At 36.4% G+C, this 13114-nt stretch overlaps 1 pseudogene; it reads left to right on the plus strand.

The window, feature by feature from the left end:
• The first annotated feature begins 2215 nt into the window (after positions 1–2215).
• Positions 2216–12233, plus strand: LOC107831491 (pentatricopeptide repeat-containing protein At2g01390-like; annotated as a pseudogene).
• Positions 12234–13114: the final 881 nt, after the last annotated feature.

Genomic DNA, 13114 nt, shown 5'->3' on the forward strand with positions numbered 1-13114 from the left:
CACAAGCAATTTTTGAGTTAATTTCGGATTTTATTGAAAAATTTAGTATTTTCTTATGGAATTGATTCTATAATTTTTGTTGACTGTGTCGAATTAATTATGACTAGATACAAGTCGATCGAGTTGAAAAATCAAGAAAAAGGCATACTACTTGGTTAAATTGGAGCAAGTCGAGGTAAGTGACTTGTCTAACCTTGTGTGGGGGAAATTTTTCCTAAGATTGGTATTGAAGTGATAAATTAAAATGTGTTAAAAGTCATGTACACAAGGTGACGAGTGTATACACGGGCTAAATATGAAAGATTATATTTTTAAATTGCGTAGATCACTGTTGCATAGTAATTAAATTATTAAATCTTGTTATATTCTCCATCATTGATTTGATTTATATACTTTAAATTTTTTTGACCTTCTCCTGCTAATTGTTTTTACCTGTTAGCTGAAACTTGATTTCTTTTATTCGGTGTATTAATTAAATGTGAAATTTCTTTAATTTCAAATATTATTAAAAATGACGTATTTTACATTTAAAAATTTGATATTTAAAATAAGGTAGTAAATTTGTGAATTATTATATTTGCTGAATATTTTGTAAGATTTTCGTACTAATTGTGATGGAGTTGTGAGCTCTTTATTGTGAAAACATATTATCATGAATTATTTTGGCATGAGCCGTGAGCTCTTTATTATGGAAAAATATTGTTGTTGATTTATTTTGGCAAATTGAAATATTTGGGCACTTGAGGTACAAATTGTGATATATTGTGATATTGATACGCATGTGGTGGTATAAGGTTTGCATGTTGAAACGCATGCGGTGAGATAAGGGTGGCTTGATACGCGTGGCTAGTAGGGGAAACTACTAGAAGTCAGGCGGTGTAATAAGGATGGCTAAAACGCGAGATGCTATTTCGGAAAAAATATTTTCTTTAAAATAAATTGTGAAGGCTCCCGCGGTGGTATAAGAAAATGAGATATTATGATTTTATTTATGATTTGGGACTACGAGGCGGTACCTCGGGAGTGCCCTTGTTGATATTGATTTATGGCCGCAGTTACCTTTGATTATTGTTGTGATTTTTCTTAAAGTTGAAAATAAATTGTGCTTTGTTTTCGCGAGGTATTAATATCCATTATTTGGTGTAATTAAATGGCGACATACTATTTGACTCATTTCCATTGTCATTTTATCTTATTATATTGTTAAATATTTTACCATGCCATTATTTATTTTTCTAGTAGGGCCTGACGTGACCTCGTCACTACTCTACCGAGGTTAGGCTTGGCACTTACTGGGTACCGCTGTGATGTACTCATACTATGCTTCTGCACATCTTTTTGTGCAGATCCAGGTACATTTTACAAGCTCAGACATCAGTGAGTTACTGGTGTACGGAGACTTCGAGGTATATCTGCTAGCGTCCGCAGACTCCGGAGTCCCCTTCTATCATCATCATGTTGTTTCCTTATTTTCTTTAGACCTTGATATATTGAGACATTGAGGATAAATTCTTAGAAGGTTGTGACTTATTTCTACCGGATTTGGGGAGTTGTAAATTATTTGATTTGTAGTTTATTTATTTCAGATATCTATAATTATTCCGCATTGATAGGCTTACCTAGTCTTAGAGACTAGGTGCCATCACGACCTCATACGAAGGAAATTTGGGGTCGTGACAATTTCGGATTCTAGAAAATACAATCCGAATCCGATCCGAATTAATATCGGATCGGATCGGATCGGATTTTAAAGTTTGGATCAGATCGAATTTTCGGATTTCGGATCGGATTATTATGCCTCAAAGTTGCAAACTCATATGTATATTTTCTTTGTAAAAGAAGCAATACAGTAAGAAAAATTTATGTTTCTGCAATTATGAGAGTAGTATGGTGCCAATATAGCTAAATCCATCAATTGTAAAGGTAATAACTTGGAGAAAAGTGTAAATGAAGTACTAATTATCCGAAATTAAACTTTAGTATTTATACATGCCCTAATAATTTTGGATTTCGGATCGGATCAGATCGGATCATATTAAAATTATACCAATCCGAATCCGATCTGAAATCCGAAATTTTAATAAACACAATTCGAAATCCCATTCATCCGAAATTCGAAATTGAACGGATTCGGATTTTGCATAACCGATCCAAATGAACATGAGCCAAAACATTAATAGGAAGGTCATATTTAGCTGAATAGGTGGATGAGGGCTAATTTTAGACCAAATGTGATAGTTCCTTTTCCGTTTACCTTGTTCAAACTTCTCAGACTCGTGTAAAAACCCACTGCACCAATCAACCAGGGTTCTGTCAGTAGACAGTAGTGTACAGACTCTGATTTTCCAGAGATCCTTGAACTGAGGGTTGGAACGCAGAAGTGTTGAGGTTAGGGCTCCGTTGAGCTATAGAAAAATTTCTTTCAGAGAGCGTTGATCGCTACCGGAGCTTGGTTTGCCTTCGCCTCTGAAAGCAAGTCGCGGCGTTGCCTTCTCAGTCCCGTCGCCGGCGACCGAAAGAGAACAGGTGAAGTAGTAAATTTTAGTTGAGTGCTTTCGGTTTTCTAAAATTACCTTGTTAATAACAATTTTCTGTGCTGTTTTATTGCTGGAAAAATTGGAATTTGGAAATTATCAAATCTGGTAGTGTATCGATTCGAAGTTAGTCAATGTAAAATATAGCTACTAATTTGATTATTACTAACCATTTAGAGAGTTGGTAAGTTCTTTATATCTCTCTCGAGTATAAATTCAATGAATTTGAATTGTGATTATTGAACTTTACTGTGTTATTTCTATTTGTGAGTTGTTGAAATTAAGTTGGTTTACTCTGTAAGTTTTAAATTGAATGAGATTTATTTGTGAGTTGTGAATTCATTTTTGAGTTTTGAATTTTAAGAAATTTATTTATGGGCTGTAAATTTAAGGAAATTCATTTCTGAGTTGTGAACACATTTGTGGATTGAATAGAAAGAAAATCTATTTGAAAGCATAACTAATAATGCGACCATCGATGATTTTCAAAGCATGAAAACTCAAAGAAGTTTTATGTTTTAGAATGACTAATGACTGATCAAATAAAAAAATCAGGAGTTACATTTCAGATTTATAATAATTTCGATTCAATTTGCAAATACATATTTTTATTTGATACTAACTCAAAAATCACTGCTCAAGTCTCGTTACAAATCTAAACTCATCAGTGTAATTTATAGTTTGATTTCTCGTGAGAGTAAGAAAAACTTATGAATTTGACTATTTTATTAAAATGCTGTAGCTTGATTACTTTGGTTACGAGCAGTGAGTATTACTTTGTTGTAATAACTACTTTATGGTCATATTATTAGAGGTCGTACCAGTTGAAATGGTGCAACTTCAGTTCTGTAAGGAACTAAGAAGAATGGGGTGAAGGGAGTTAGAAAGGATTGTCAATTGTGGTGGCCTAAGTTGCTCGGACTCGGGTGCGGGTGTCCGATACAGGTGCGGATCTAGAGGCCAGATCCTTCATGATCTAAATTTTAAATTCGGGAGTACGGATAGGATTCGGCTAAAATTAATTCAAATATTTAAAAATAGAGTTATAAAAATATGTCTAACTTATGAGACATTATGTAAAAAACTTACAAGGTATTTCGAGAAGGAAAAAATATTGAACAAGAGGAGAATCCGAAAGGAGATAAAAGGAAAAGGACTGACATAGAAATTCTATATACAAGGTATTCCATTTTCTGCAATATCACCCTAGCTTTTGTTTTGTTTTAAAAATATTGTATCTGTCCCGAATTTCTCCATTGATTTTGGTCAAAGTACTAAAAATCGGTTGATCAGATCCGATACGGATCCCACCCCCACCTCTACACCCACGTCGTGTCGACACGGGTGCGGCACCGAAAGTGAAGAGTCTGAGCAACTTAGATGGTGGCTAAGCAATTTAGATATGTATGCTCGGCATTCCAAGAAAATGACATAATAGATGATGCCAACACAAAATTAAAAAATGATAATTGAAATAGAGAAGATCATTGGATTGAAATGAGCTTAAATGGAGCGACATGGATAGTAAGAATTCATATAATTGGCCCCTACTTGCTTGAGTTTGAGGCGTAGTAGTAATATTTATTGTAGTTGAAATGGAGAAGACATCTAACAATGTGAAAGGCAAGTTCTTTCAGAGAGCGTTGAGCGCTGCCGGAGCTTGGTTTGCCGTCGCCGTTGAAAGCAAGTCGCGGCATTGCCTTCCCAGTCCTGTCGTCGGCGACCGAAAGAGAACAGGTGAAGTAGTAAATTTTATTTGAATGCTTTCGGTTTTCTAAAATTACCTTGTTAATAACAATTTTCTGTGCTATTTTATTGCTGGAAAAATTGGAATTTGGAAATTATCAAGTCTGGTAGTGTATCGATTCGAAGTTAGTCAATGTAAAATATCGCTAGTAATTTGATTGTTACAAAATATCTTGAGAGTTGGTCAGTTCTTTATATCTCTCTCGATAGTAAATTCAATGAATTTGAATTGTGATTTCTGAACTTTACTGTATTATTTCTATTTGTGAGTTGTTGAAATTAAGGTGGCTTAATTTGTAAGTTTTTAGTTGAGTGAGATTTATTTGTGAGCTGTGAATTATTTTTGAGTTGTAATTTAAGAAATCTATTTATGAGTTGTAAATTGAAGGAAATTCATTTCTGAGTTGTGAATACATTTGTGGATGATTAGAAGGACATTCTATTTGAAAGCATAATTAATAATGCGACCATTGATGATTTTCAAAACATGAGAACTCAAAGAATTTTTATGTTTTAGAATGATTAATGAGTGCATCATCAAATAAAAAATCAGGAGTTGCATTTCAGATTAATCATAATTCCGATTCAATTTGCAAATAAGATATTTTTATTTGATACTAATTCAAATATCACAGCTCAAGTCTCGTTACAAATCTAAGCTCATCAATTTAATTTATAGTTTGATTTCTCGTGAGAGTAAGAAAAACTTATGAATGTGACCATTTCATTAAAATGTTGTAGCTTGATTACGTTTGTTTCGAGCAGCGAGTATTACTTTGTTGTAATAACTACTTTATGGTCATATTATTAGAGGTCGTACTAGTTGAAATGGTGCAACTTTAGTTCCGTAAGAACTAAGAAGAATGGGGTGAAGTGAGTCAGAAAGGATTGTCAATTGTGGCGGCTAATCAATTTAGATATGTATGCTCTGCATTCCAAGAAAATGACATAATAGATGAAGCCAACACAGAAATAGAAAATGATAATTGAAATGGAGAAGATCATTGGACTGAGATGAGCTTAAATGGAGCGACATGGATAGTAAGAATTTATATAATTGACCCCTACTTGCCTGAGTTTGAGGTGTAGTAGTAGTAGTAGTAGTATTTGTTGTAGTTGAAATGGAGAAGATGTCTAACAATGTGAAAGGCAAGTTCTTTTCATTAAAAAAATGTGTAGGCAAGTCTATAGAAAGAGATCACGACTTCGAGCCGTGGAAGCAGCCACTAATGCTTGCATTAGGGTATGTTGTCTACATCACACCCTCGGGGGTGCGGCCCTTCCCTGGACCCTGTGTGAACGCGTGATGCTTTGTGCATTGGGCTGCCCTTTTTTTAGGCAAGTCTATAGACAGGTTGTGAGACCATCAATATTTTGCAGGTGCGAATGCTGGGGCCTCTAAGTCCAACATACTTCAAGATGATTATCATAGATATGTGGATAGATATGTGGATGTCAAGATGGATGTGCGATTATACAAAGATAGATTGTAAATGAGCAAATTCAATAGAGGGTGTAGCCAGCAGACATTGAAGAAAAATCGGGAGAGATTGCTTGAGGTGTAGATGGACTATCTTTTTAAACCTCCAATTGCACTATTTCGGACACTATGATGATAGGAGGTGCTAAAAGGAATCATTTTGGAATTAGTTAAGAATAGAAGAACACGGAGGAAACAAACGATCTATATAGGTATACCAACTAGATAGAATAACGGATTAGTTGTTATTGTTACACTTACATTAGGTCCCCTGTTTGCTAGTAATATTTTTCTAATAACTGATAGATCCCACAGGGCTAGTGGCACATAGTTCAAAACTGGATGGATGATGGGCTAGCCCCTCTACCGTCCTCCACTTAAATGCGTCCTGCTCATGTTGAATGCACCATGTATTTGAATTCTTCTAGGAATTTGTTGAATTATAATTAAGGCTTCAATTCGGTCGGAGAAAAGAAACTAGAAATATTTTCTTTCATGTAAGTAATTTGTTTTATCTATGTCATTTGGCAGTTGGAATGCTTCAAATCAAGTCCTCAAATCGCAGGTTAGAATGCTTTTGTACTTTGTAGTCTGGAGTCACACAAGTCAAAGCTCACTCCGACAAGTCACAGTTGGACCCAAACAATGTTTGCTACTCTTGCTGCCAATTGGTTCTTCAAAAAGCTCCAGCCTTTTCTGTGCTTCTCTATCAGTAGCCGTTCTTGGTTTAGCAGAAGTATTAGTAACCATGTACATTCCGTCACGCAATCCAAACAGCGGAGATCTGTCGGACAAGGTAATCGACCTGTGAGCAAGTCTACCAGATCTATTCAGAAACAAGAAGTAGATCTCCCTAAAGTTTTCATGAGGGATACAATTACAAGAATATCACATATACTGAGATTTTCAACTTGGGATTCTGCTCAAGAGCAGTTGATGGAGCTTTCCATAAAATGGGATTCCTACACAGTTAATCAAGTTCTCAAGACTCATCCCCCTATGGAGAAAGCCTGGTTGTTTTTCAATTGGACCTTAAGTTGAAAGGGTTTAAGCATGACCACTTTACCTACACGACTATGTTGGATATTTTTGGGGAAGCTGGGAGGATTTCATCCATGAACTATATTTTTAAGCAGATGCAAGACAAAGGAATCAAGATAGATGCAGTGACCTATACATCCCTTCTTCACTGGCTTTCCAACCATGGGGACATTGATGGGTCGATTAAATTGTGGCAGGAGATGAAAGATAAAGGATGTGTTCCTAATGTTATTTCCTACACTGCATACATGAAAGTTTTATTTGATCACAATCGAGTTAAGGAAGGAGCCAAGATATACAAGGAGATGCTTCAATCTGGTTGTTCTCCCAACTGTCACACATATACTGTCCTCATGGAGCATCTTGCTGGTTCTGGTGAGAGCGATTTGCTTGTTCTTTTTGTCATCTTTGGGGACTTTGAAGTAGCTCAAGTAGTGTACTTAAGGAAGAGCCAGCTCAAACCTTTTCTTACCTCCCAGACTGCTTAGACTCCCTCCATTTGAATTTATGCCTCTAATTTTCCTTTTTAGTATGTTTAAAAAAGAATATCACCTTTAAATTTTAGTAAGTATTTAATTCCAACATTCCCTTTTTACCCTTAATGACTTCCTTATAGGAATGACATGGTATGTTTAGGACCACAAGATTCAAAGGATATCTTTGATATGTTATATATACCTTGAGTTTAAGATCACAAGATCCAAAAGTCTTCTATGTATTCTCAAAATTCGTGCCCTGGCAAACTAAGACACAAAATGAAGATGAGGAAACATTTTATCAAGCTTGTGCAGAATTAAGTTTATCCAACCTTTCTATTAGTTGTGGAGTAGTTGGTTTCTCTAAAGCCTATATACATGGACTGCCCATGGGTATATCAGTCTGACCCGGGTACGTCAACGCATAGGAAGGATCCACATAACATAGTCTAAAACTACTCTGATATCCTCCTTGAGCTAGAGGGGATGGAGAACTGGTCCCAGTTTGGACCCATGGTGTGAACAGATATGTTGGGCAATGTGTTGCAAGATGTTGCTGTTTGAGTAGTGTTGGTATGCAATCAGTGACAAACTTTCTTTTCTCAGCTTCTCTAGGAAGAATTTTTTTGGTCTGTGTATTTCTTGAATTTCTTGTTTCTACTTGGTCGGAGGATGGGAGCTTCTGTTAGGAGAGTGGTGCTTAGGGTATCATTGTTTTAGAGTGCTAGACGTCTAAGAGAAGCGCTGATACCAGAATGTAGGTTGGCCGTGTAATCTTAGTTGCAGCTGAAGAGGCTAAAAGCCCTGTCAATACACAGTAGACTTGGAGATGTTATAGAAATCCAATAAACATTTACACATCAAAGGTATACATTCCAATTAGTTCAAAAATGTCTGATAATGGACAACCAGCTGATTGCATCATCAAAGCACCATCTGTTGAGAAAGTCACAAGGCAACAGAATATGTTTCACAGACTGCTGAGTTTGCTTTTTTGTTGTTCGAATGTGCAATTAAGCGAGCCCTCTAGACTTTTTCATATAAAAGTAGGGCTAAGATTTTCTTGTCAAGCATTTTTGGCTTTCTAAAATATGCCTATTGCTTCTAAAAGACCTTCGTCTGTGCCTAGGAAATAATGCAAACACTCCATGGTAAAAGAGTTGATTGGCTTCAAACTAGTAGGATATAACATATTGTCATATGACGAGGATGTTGGTCGACCAATATTTCTAATTCAAACTAGTAGGATATAACATATGACAATATGGCGGGGATGTTGGTCTGACTAATATTTCTAATCTAAGTGTTTGATGATTTTAACTGATGGTGACAAATTTGTTTTCGCGTTTTCTTTTATACTTTTCCTCTTATATAAAGGAAGCTAATTATAATTCCAACTCACCAAAAAAAGAAAAGAAAAGAAAAAAGAGAAGCTGATAGTAATTCTAACAAGTTGCAAATTTTGATTTCAAATTCTGAACACATTCATCCGGTCATTGTGCAACTCAGCATTACCGACTATTCCAATCGTTGTGGTGGATGTAATTGTTTCACTTCAACAACAACAACAACAACATACCCAGTATTATCCCATACCGTGGGGCTGATTGTTTCACTTCAACAACAACTGATTGTTTCACTTCCTAACATAAAATTTAGTTGTCTGCGCATAAGATTCCTTTATATCACACCATTTTATTTGGATAGGTAGTCTGGAAAACCATATCCTTTTATGAGACTATGCAGGAATTTAATTTTAAAGACCATATAATGTCAATATCTAAAACTGTAGTTTCCACAATTTTGACTCGTTAGAAAATTTGCTAAAAAGACAGAAAGATAATAATTTCGACTCCAAGTTGTCTTAGCTCTCTATAAAATATGTGATTATGATCTTGAATTAGATTATTGTCACTTCGAATTCATGCGTTGATAGCTACATTATGACTGCTTAGCTATTAAGAATCTTATTTTTACATGTAGGGCAACTGGTTTTCAGGAAAATTTGATAGAGTTCTCGAGATTTTCAGTAAAATGCAAGATGCAGGGGTTCAACCAGATTAGTGGAAAAATGCTGCAAAGCTGGGGAAACGCAAGCAATGATGAAAATTCTTCACTACATGACGGAGAAGTTTCTTGTTCTGCGTTATTCTGTCTATAAAGAGGCTCTTCACACGTTGAAGATAGCTGGGGTGAGTGATCGGCTACTCAGGGATGTCAACCGTCATCTGTCCTTAGAAAAGTTCAACAATGATCAGATTGACAGATCAGATGGAACCACTGAAAGTACTTGTCTCACTTTGGATGATAAGATGATTTTGTACTTATTGAATAAGCAAAGTCTTCTCGCTGTTGATTACTTACTAGATAGCTTGATGAGTAAGCGTCTCAAATTGGATTCTGGAATAGTGTCAACTATAGTTGAGGTAAACTGTAACTGTGGTAGAGTAAATGGTGCTTTTTTGGCCTTCGAGTTCAGTGTGAAATTGGGCATAACCATTGAAAGAATTATGTATCTCGCCTTGGTTGGCGAACTTATTAGAACAAGTTCACTTTCAAGGGTTGTTGACATTGTTGAAGCAGTGGTCGGGGCAGGACTATCATTAGGGTCAGAACTAACTGCTCTTCTGATACATCGGCTTGGCTGCACTAGAGAGCCGACTTCTGCGGAAAAGTTATTTAGCATCTTACCTGATCAGCAGAAGAGTACTGCTGTATATACTGCTTTAATAAACAGCTACTTCACTTGTGGGAATGCGGAAAAAGGACTTGAAGTATTTGAGACCATGAGAAAGCAAGGGATAAATGTGGCATTAAGTACTTACTGTGTCCTACTGAATGGTCTTGAAAGAAATGGCTTATTTGATAAAGTACAATCTTATAGGAAAGAAAAGATGAGATTTAAATCTGAAATCTGCAGTCGAGAAATGTCTCTGGAAGAAAGAGTGTGTGATCTTCTTTTTGCTGGAAACCTCGTCGGTTGAGACAGCCTCTCTACCTTCACAAGGTAGGGGTAAGGTCTGCATACGCACTACCCTCTCCAGACACCACTTGTGGGATTACACTGGGATTGTTGTTGTTGTTAGTCGGTTGTGACACAGATCTCTAGACACTTTCCTTGAATGATTGGAGTATCTGGTTGACAAATTAGCCGTTGTTTATAGCTTGAGTTGTTTTGGCTTTGCAGAAGTTAGCAAACACAAAGAAGTGTAAGCTTTTGCTTTCTATTGTATGGCCTAATTTGTCTACGGAAATGAGGTGTGCTCAAGAGAATATGCAGGAGAATTATCGCAGCTTATAGAAGACCACATGCTGAAATAAAACTTGGGAGTGGATAATCTCTTGTGAATCACACTTAAATGACCTCTCTTCTTTGAAAAGTTTAGCTTATCTTTAGAAGCTGGAGTAGAAGGATTGATTGTTTCAAACCATGCGGCTTGAGAGCTTGATTATTCTCCTGTGACATTATGGAAAACTTGGGAGTGGATAATCTCTTGTGAATCACACTTATACAGGGAGTTCTTTCCCTTTCATTTGGAAAACCATGTTTAGGAGTTAGGACCTTCTTATATCACCCAAGCTATTTGGCTAACTAAAGGAAAATATTTCTGGCCGTTTGTAATGAGGACATAACTAATCTGCAGGTACAACATTTTAAGCACTTTTCAGTTCTATTCTTTTGTTAGCTGACATTCTTGATAGAAGTTTCATAAAAAAGTTACTCATTTTTTTTTCATATTCTAAAATGTCTAGCAGGTCGTTGAAACAGTCGATGGAGAATTCCTGTTTTCCTGGATGGTGGAATCTGCCATGGGTCTAATTTCTTCAAAGCATTTGCTCATTACAGAAGCCAAAAGTAGAACCATTACATTTTGAGGTAGCAAAGGAAGAAAAATCCACCGCGAAAGTCATTTGGTACCTAGATTTTTTTTTAATCGGACATCCCTGTCTCATTGATCGGCCCTTACAACTGAATGCAAATGAAAGTTTCTTCTGTGGCCATTTTGCTCCACACAGATTGAGGCATGATTTGTGTCAGACCTAAGTAGGAATTCTTTGCAGCCTAGAATTCTTTCAGTGGAGATGCTCAGAGGTAACCCTTGTGCTTTATTTACAATTACACATTGGAACGCCAGTAGCGTTTCCATTAGCTGTTGAATGGAACACTGGTGTGGAGTAAGTAATTGTTACTTCATATGTTTCACGACGAGTTGAACTGTCTTTTCAGTGATTCTCATTCTAAGGAGATGGTGCTACCACATCTCCTTGGAATTCTCCTTGTATAGCACCTCGGTTAAAAGCTGATCTTGAATCTTTGTGCAATGAGAATCCACTCGTGCCAAGTTCGTTTAAGATTGCCAGTAAGCCATACTAATTATGGTCCTCAGTTTCTTGCTGAAGAACCGTCTATATTAAAGTTAAACGTTGCTTTTGTATCAGTTCTGGTTTGAGAATGAATGACATATAGGCACTTGAACTGGAAACAGAAGCAGATGGTCTTGTTCAATGAGCAACTCACGTCATATTTGAGTACTGGATTAAAAAGCGTGGGATAAAACAAAGGAGGGAAGGAAAATGAAGGTCATTTTAGATATTTCTTTAATCAATTCTTGAGGTTGGAAGAGGAGCTTTGGAGCAACGGTAAAGTTGTCTCCGTGTGACCTATAGGTCACGGATTCGAGTTGTGGAAGCAGCCACTAATGCCTATATCAGGGTAGGCTGTTTATATCATACTCCTTGGGGTGCGGTTCTTCCTAGGATCCTAATCCGGAATGCTTTGTGTACCGAGCTGTTCTTTTTTTGGGGTCGGAAGAGAGCTTTTTATGCTGAGCTATCCCACCACTATATTATCTTTTGGTGAATTCAATCCATATACACTGACACTGTAATTAATTTTGACTCTCTGAGTATATTTTTGACCAATGATATTAAGTTACTTGCCTTATTTACCCCAAATGATCGAAGGAATAGTTTTGGGACATGGAGGCCCAAATTTGTAATAACATTTTTCTGGACTCTAGAGATCTTCTCAGAATCATCTTGTCAAGCTCAAGACCATTTGGTATGGCAAAACTACTACTAAGAAAATTGTCCAACGATTTAAGAATATTTCGATCAAAACTCCATTGTTTTGACCTCTTCTGAATCAAACAGTACAGAGTAATTATTTATTTCGTGTTAGTTGGAAAACGTAATTAGGTGACTCAACTTCAAGATGGAATTTGTCGGAATAAAGCGTATTCCATCGTAAGAAACAACTTAAGGACTTGATTTCATCTTTTAACTTTTTTTTTTTTGGCTATTATACCGGGGGATCAGAAGGAGAAGCGGTGCTGTGAAAATTAAAGTCACACCCAGTGGTGACAAAATAGATAAAAGAAAATAGTTATCTACTTATATTATCCATTAAAAAATGGGTTGAATAATGAACTTTTAGAAACGGGTCAAATATGGATAAGAACCATACTATCAACTTAGAAAATGGATAACCAATGGATAACTAATGGGTTTAACTTTTACATTTGTAAAACCTCAAATTGGGAGTTCGTCAAGTTTGGGAGACTAGGAATTCTCCCAAAGCAATCATATTCAAGAAGCCATGGATAATATGGATATTCATATTTTGCCGATTAACCAATTTTTTATCTGTATTAAATACGGGTTGGGTCGGATAATTAGTTCATTTTTGCATTATTCGTTTTCGATTCGTCCCACATCCGATCCGACCCGTCCGTTTGCAACCCCTAGTCATACCTATCGTGTGGATATGGGCAGATGTAGAGTAGCGGCGCCGGGTTCATCTGAACCCATAACTTTAAGTGCTGAGCATAAATTAA

The sequence above is a fragment of the Nicotiana tabacum genome, chromosome 19 (genome assembly GCF_000715075.1).
Source record: "Nicotiana tabacum cultivar K326 chromosome 19, ASM71507v2, whole genome shotgun sequence".
Lineage (NCBI taxonomy): Eukaryota > Viridiplantae > Streptophyta > Magnoliopsida > Solanales > Solanaceae > Nicotiana > Nicotiana tabacum.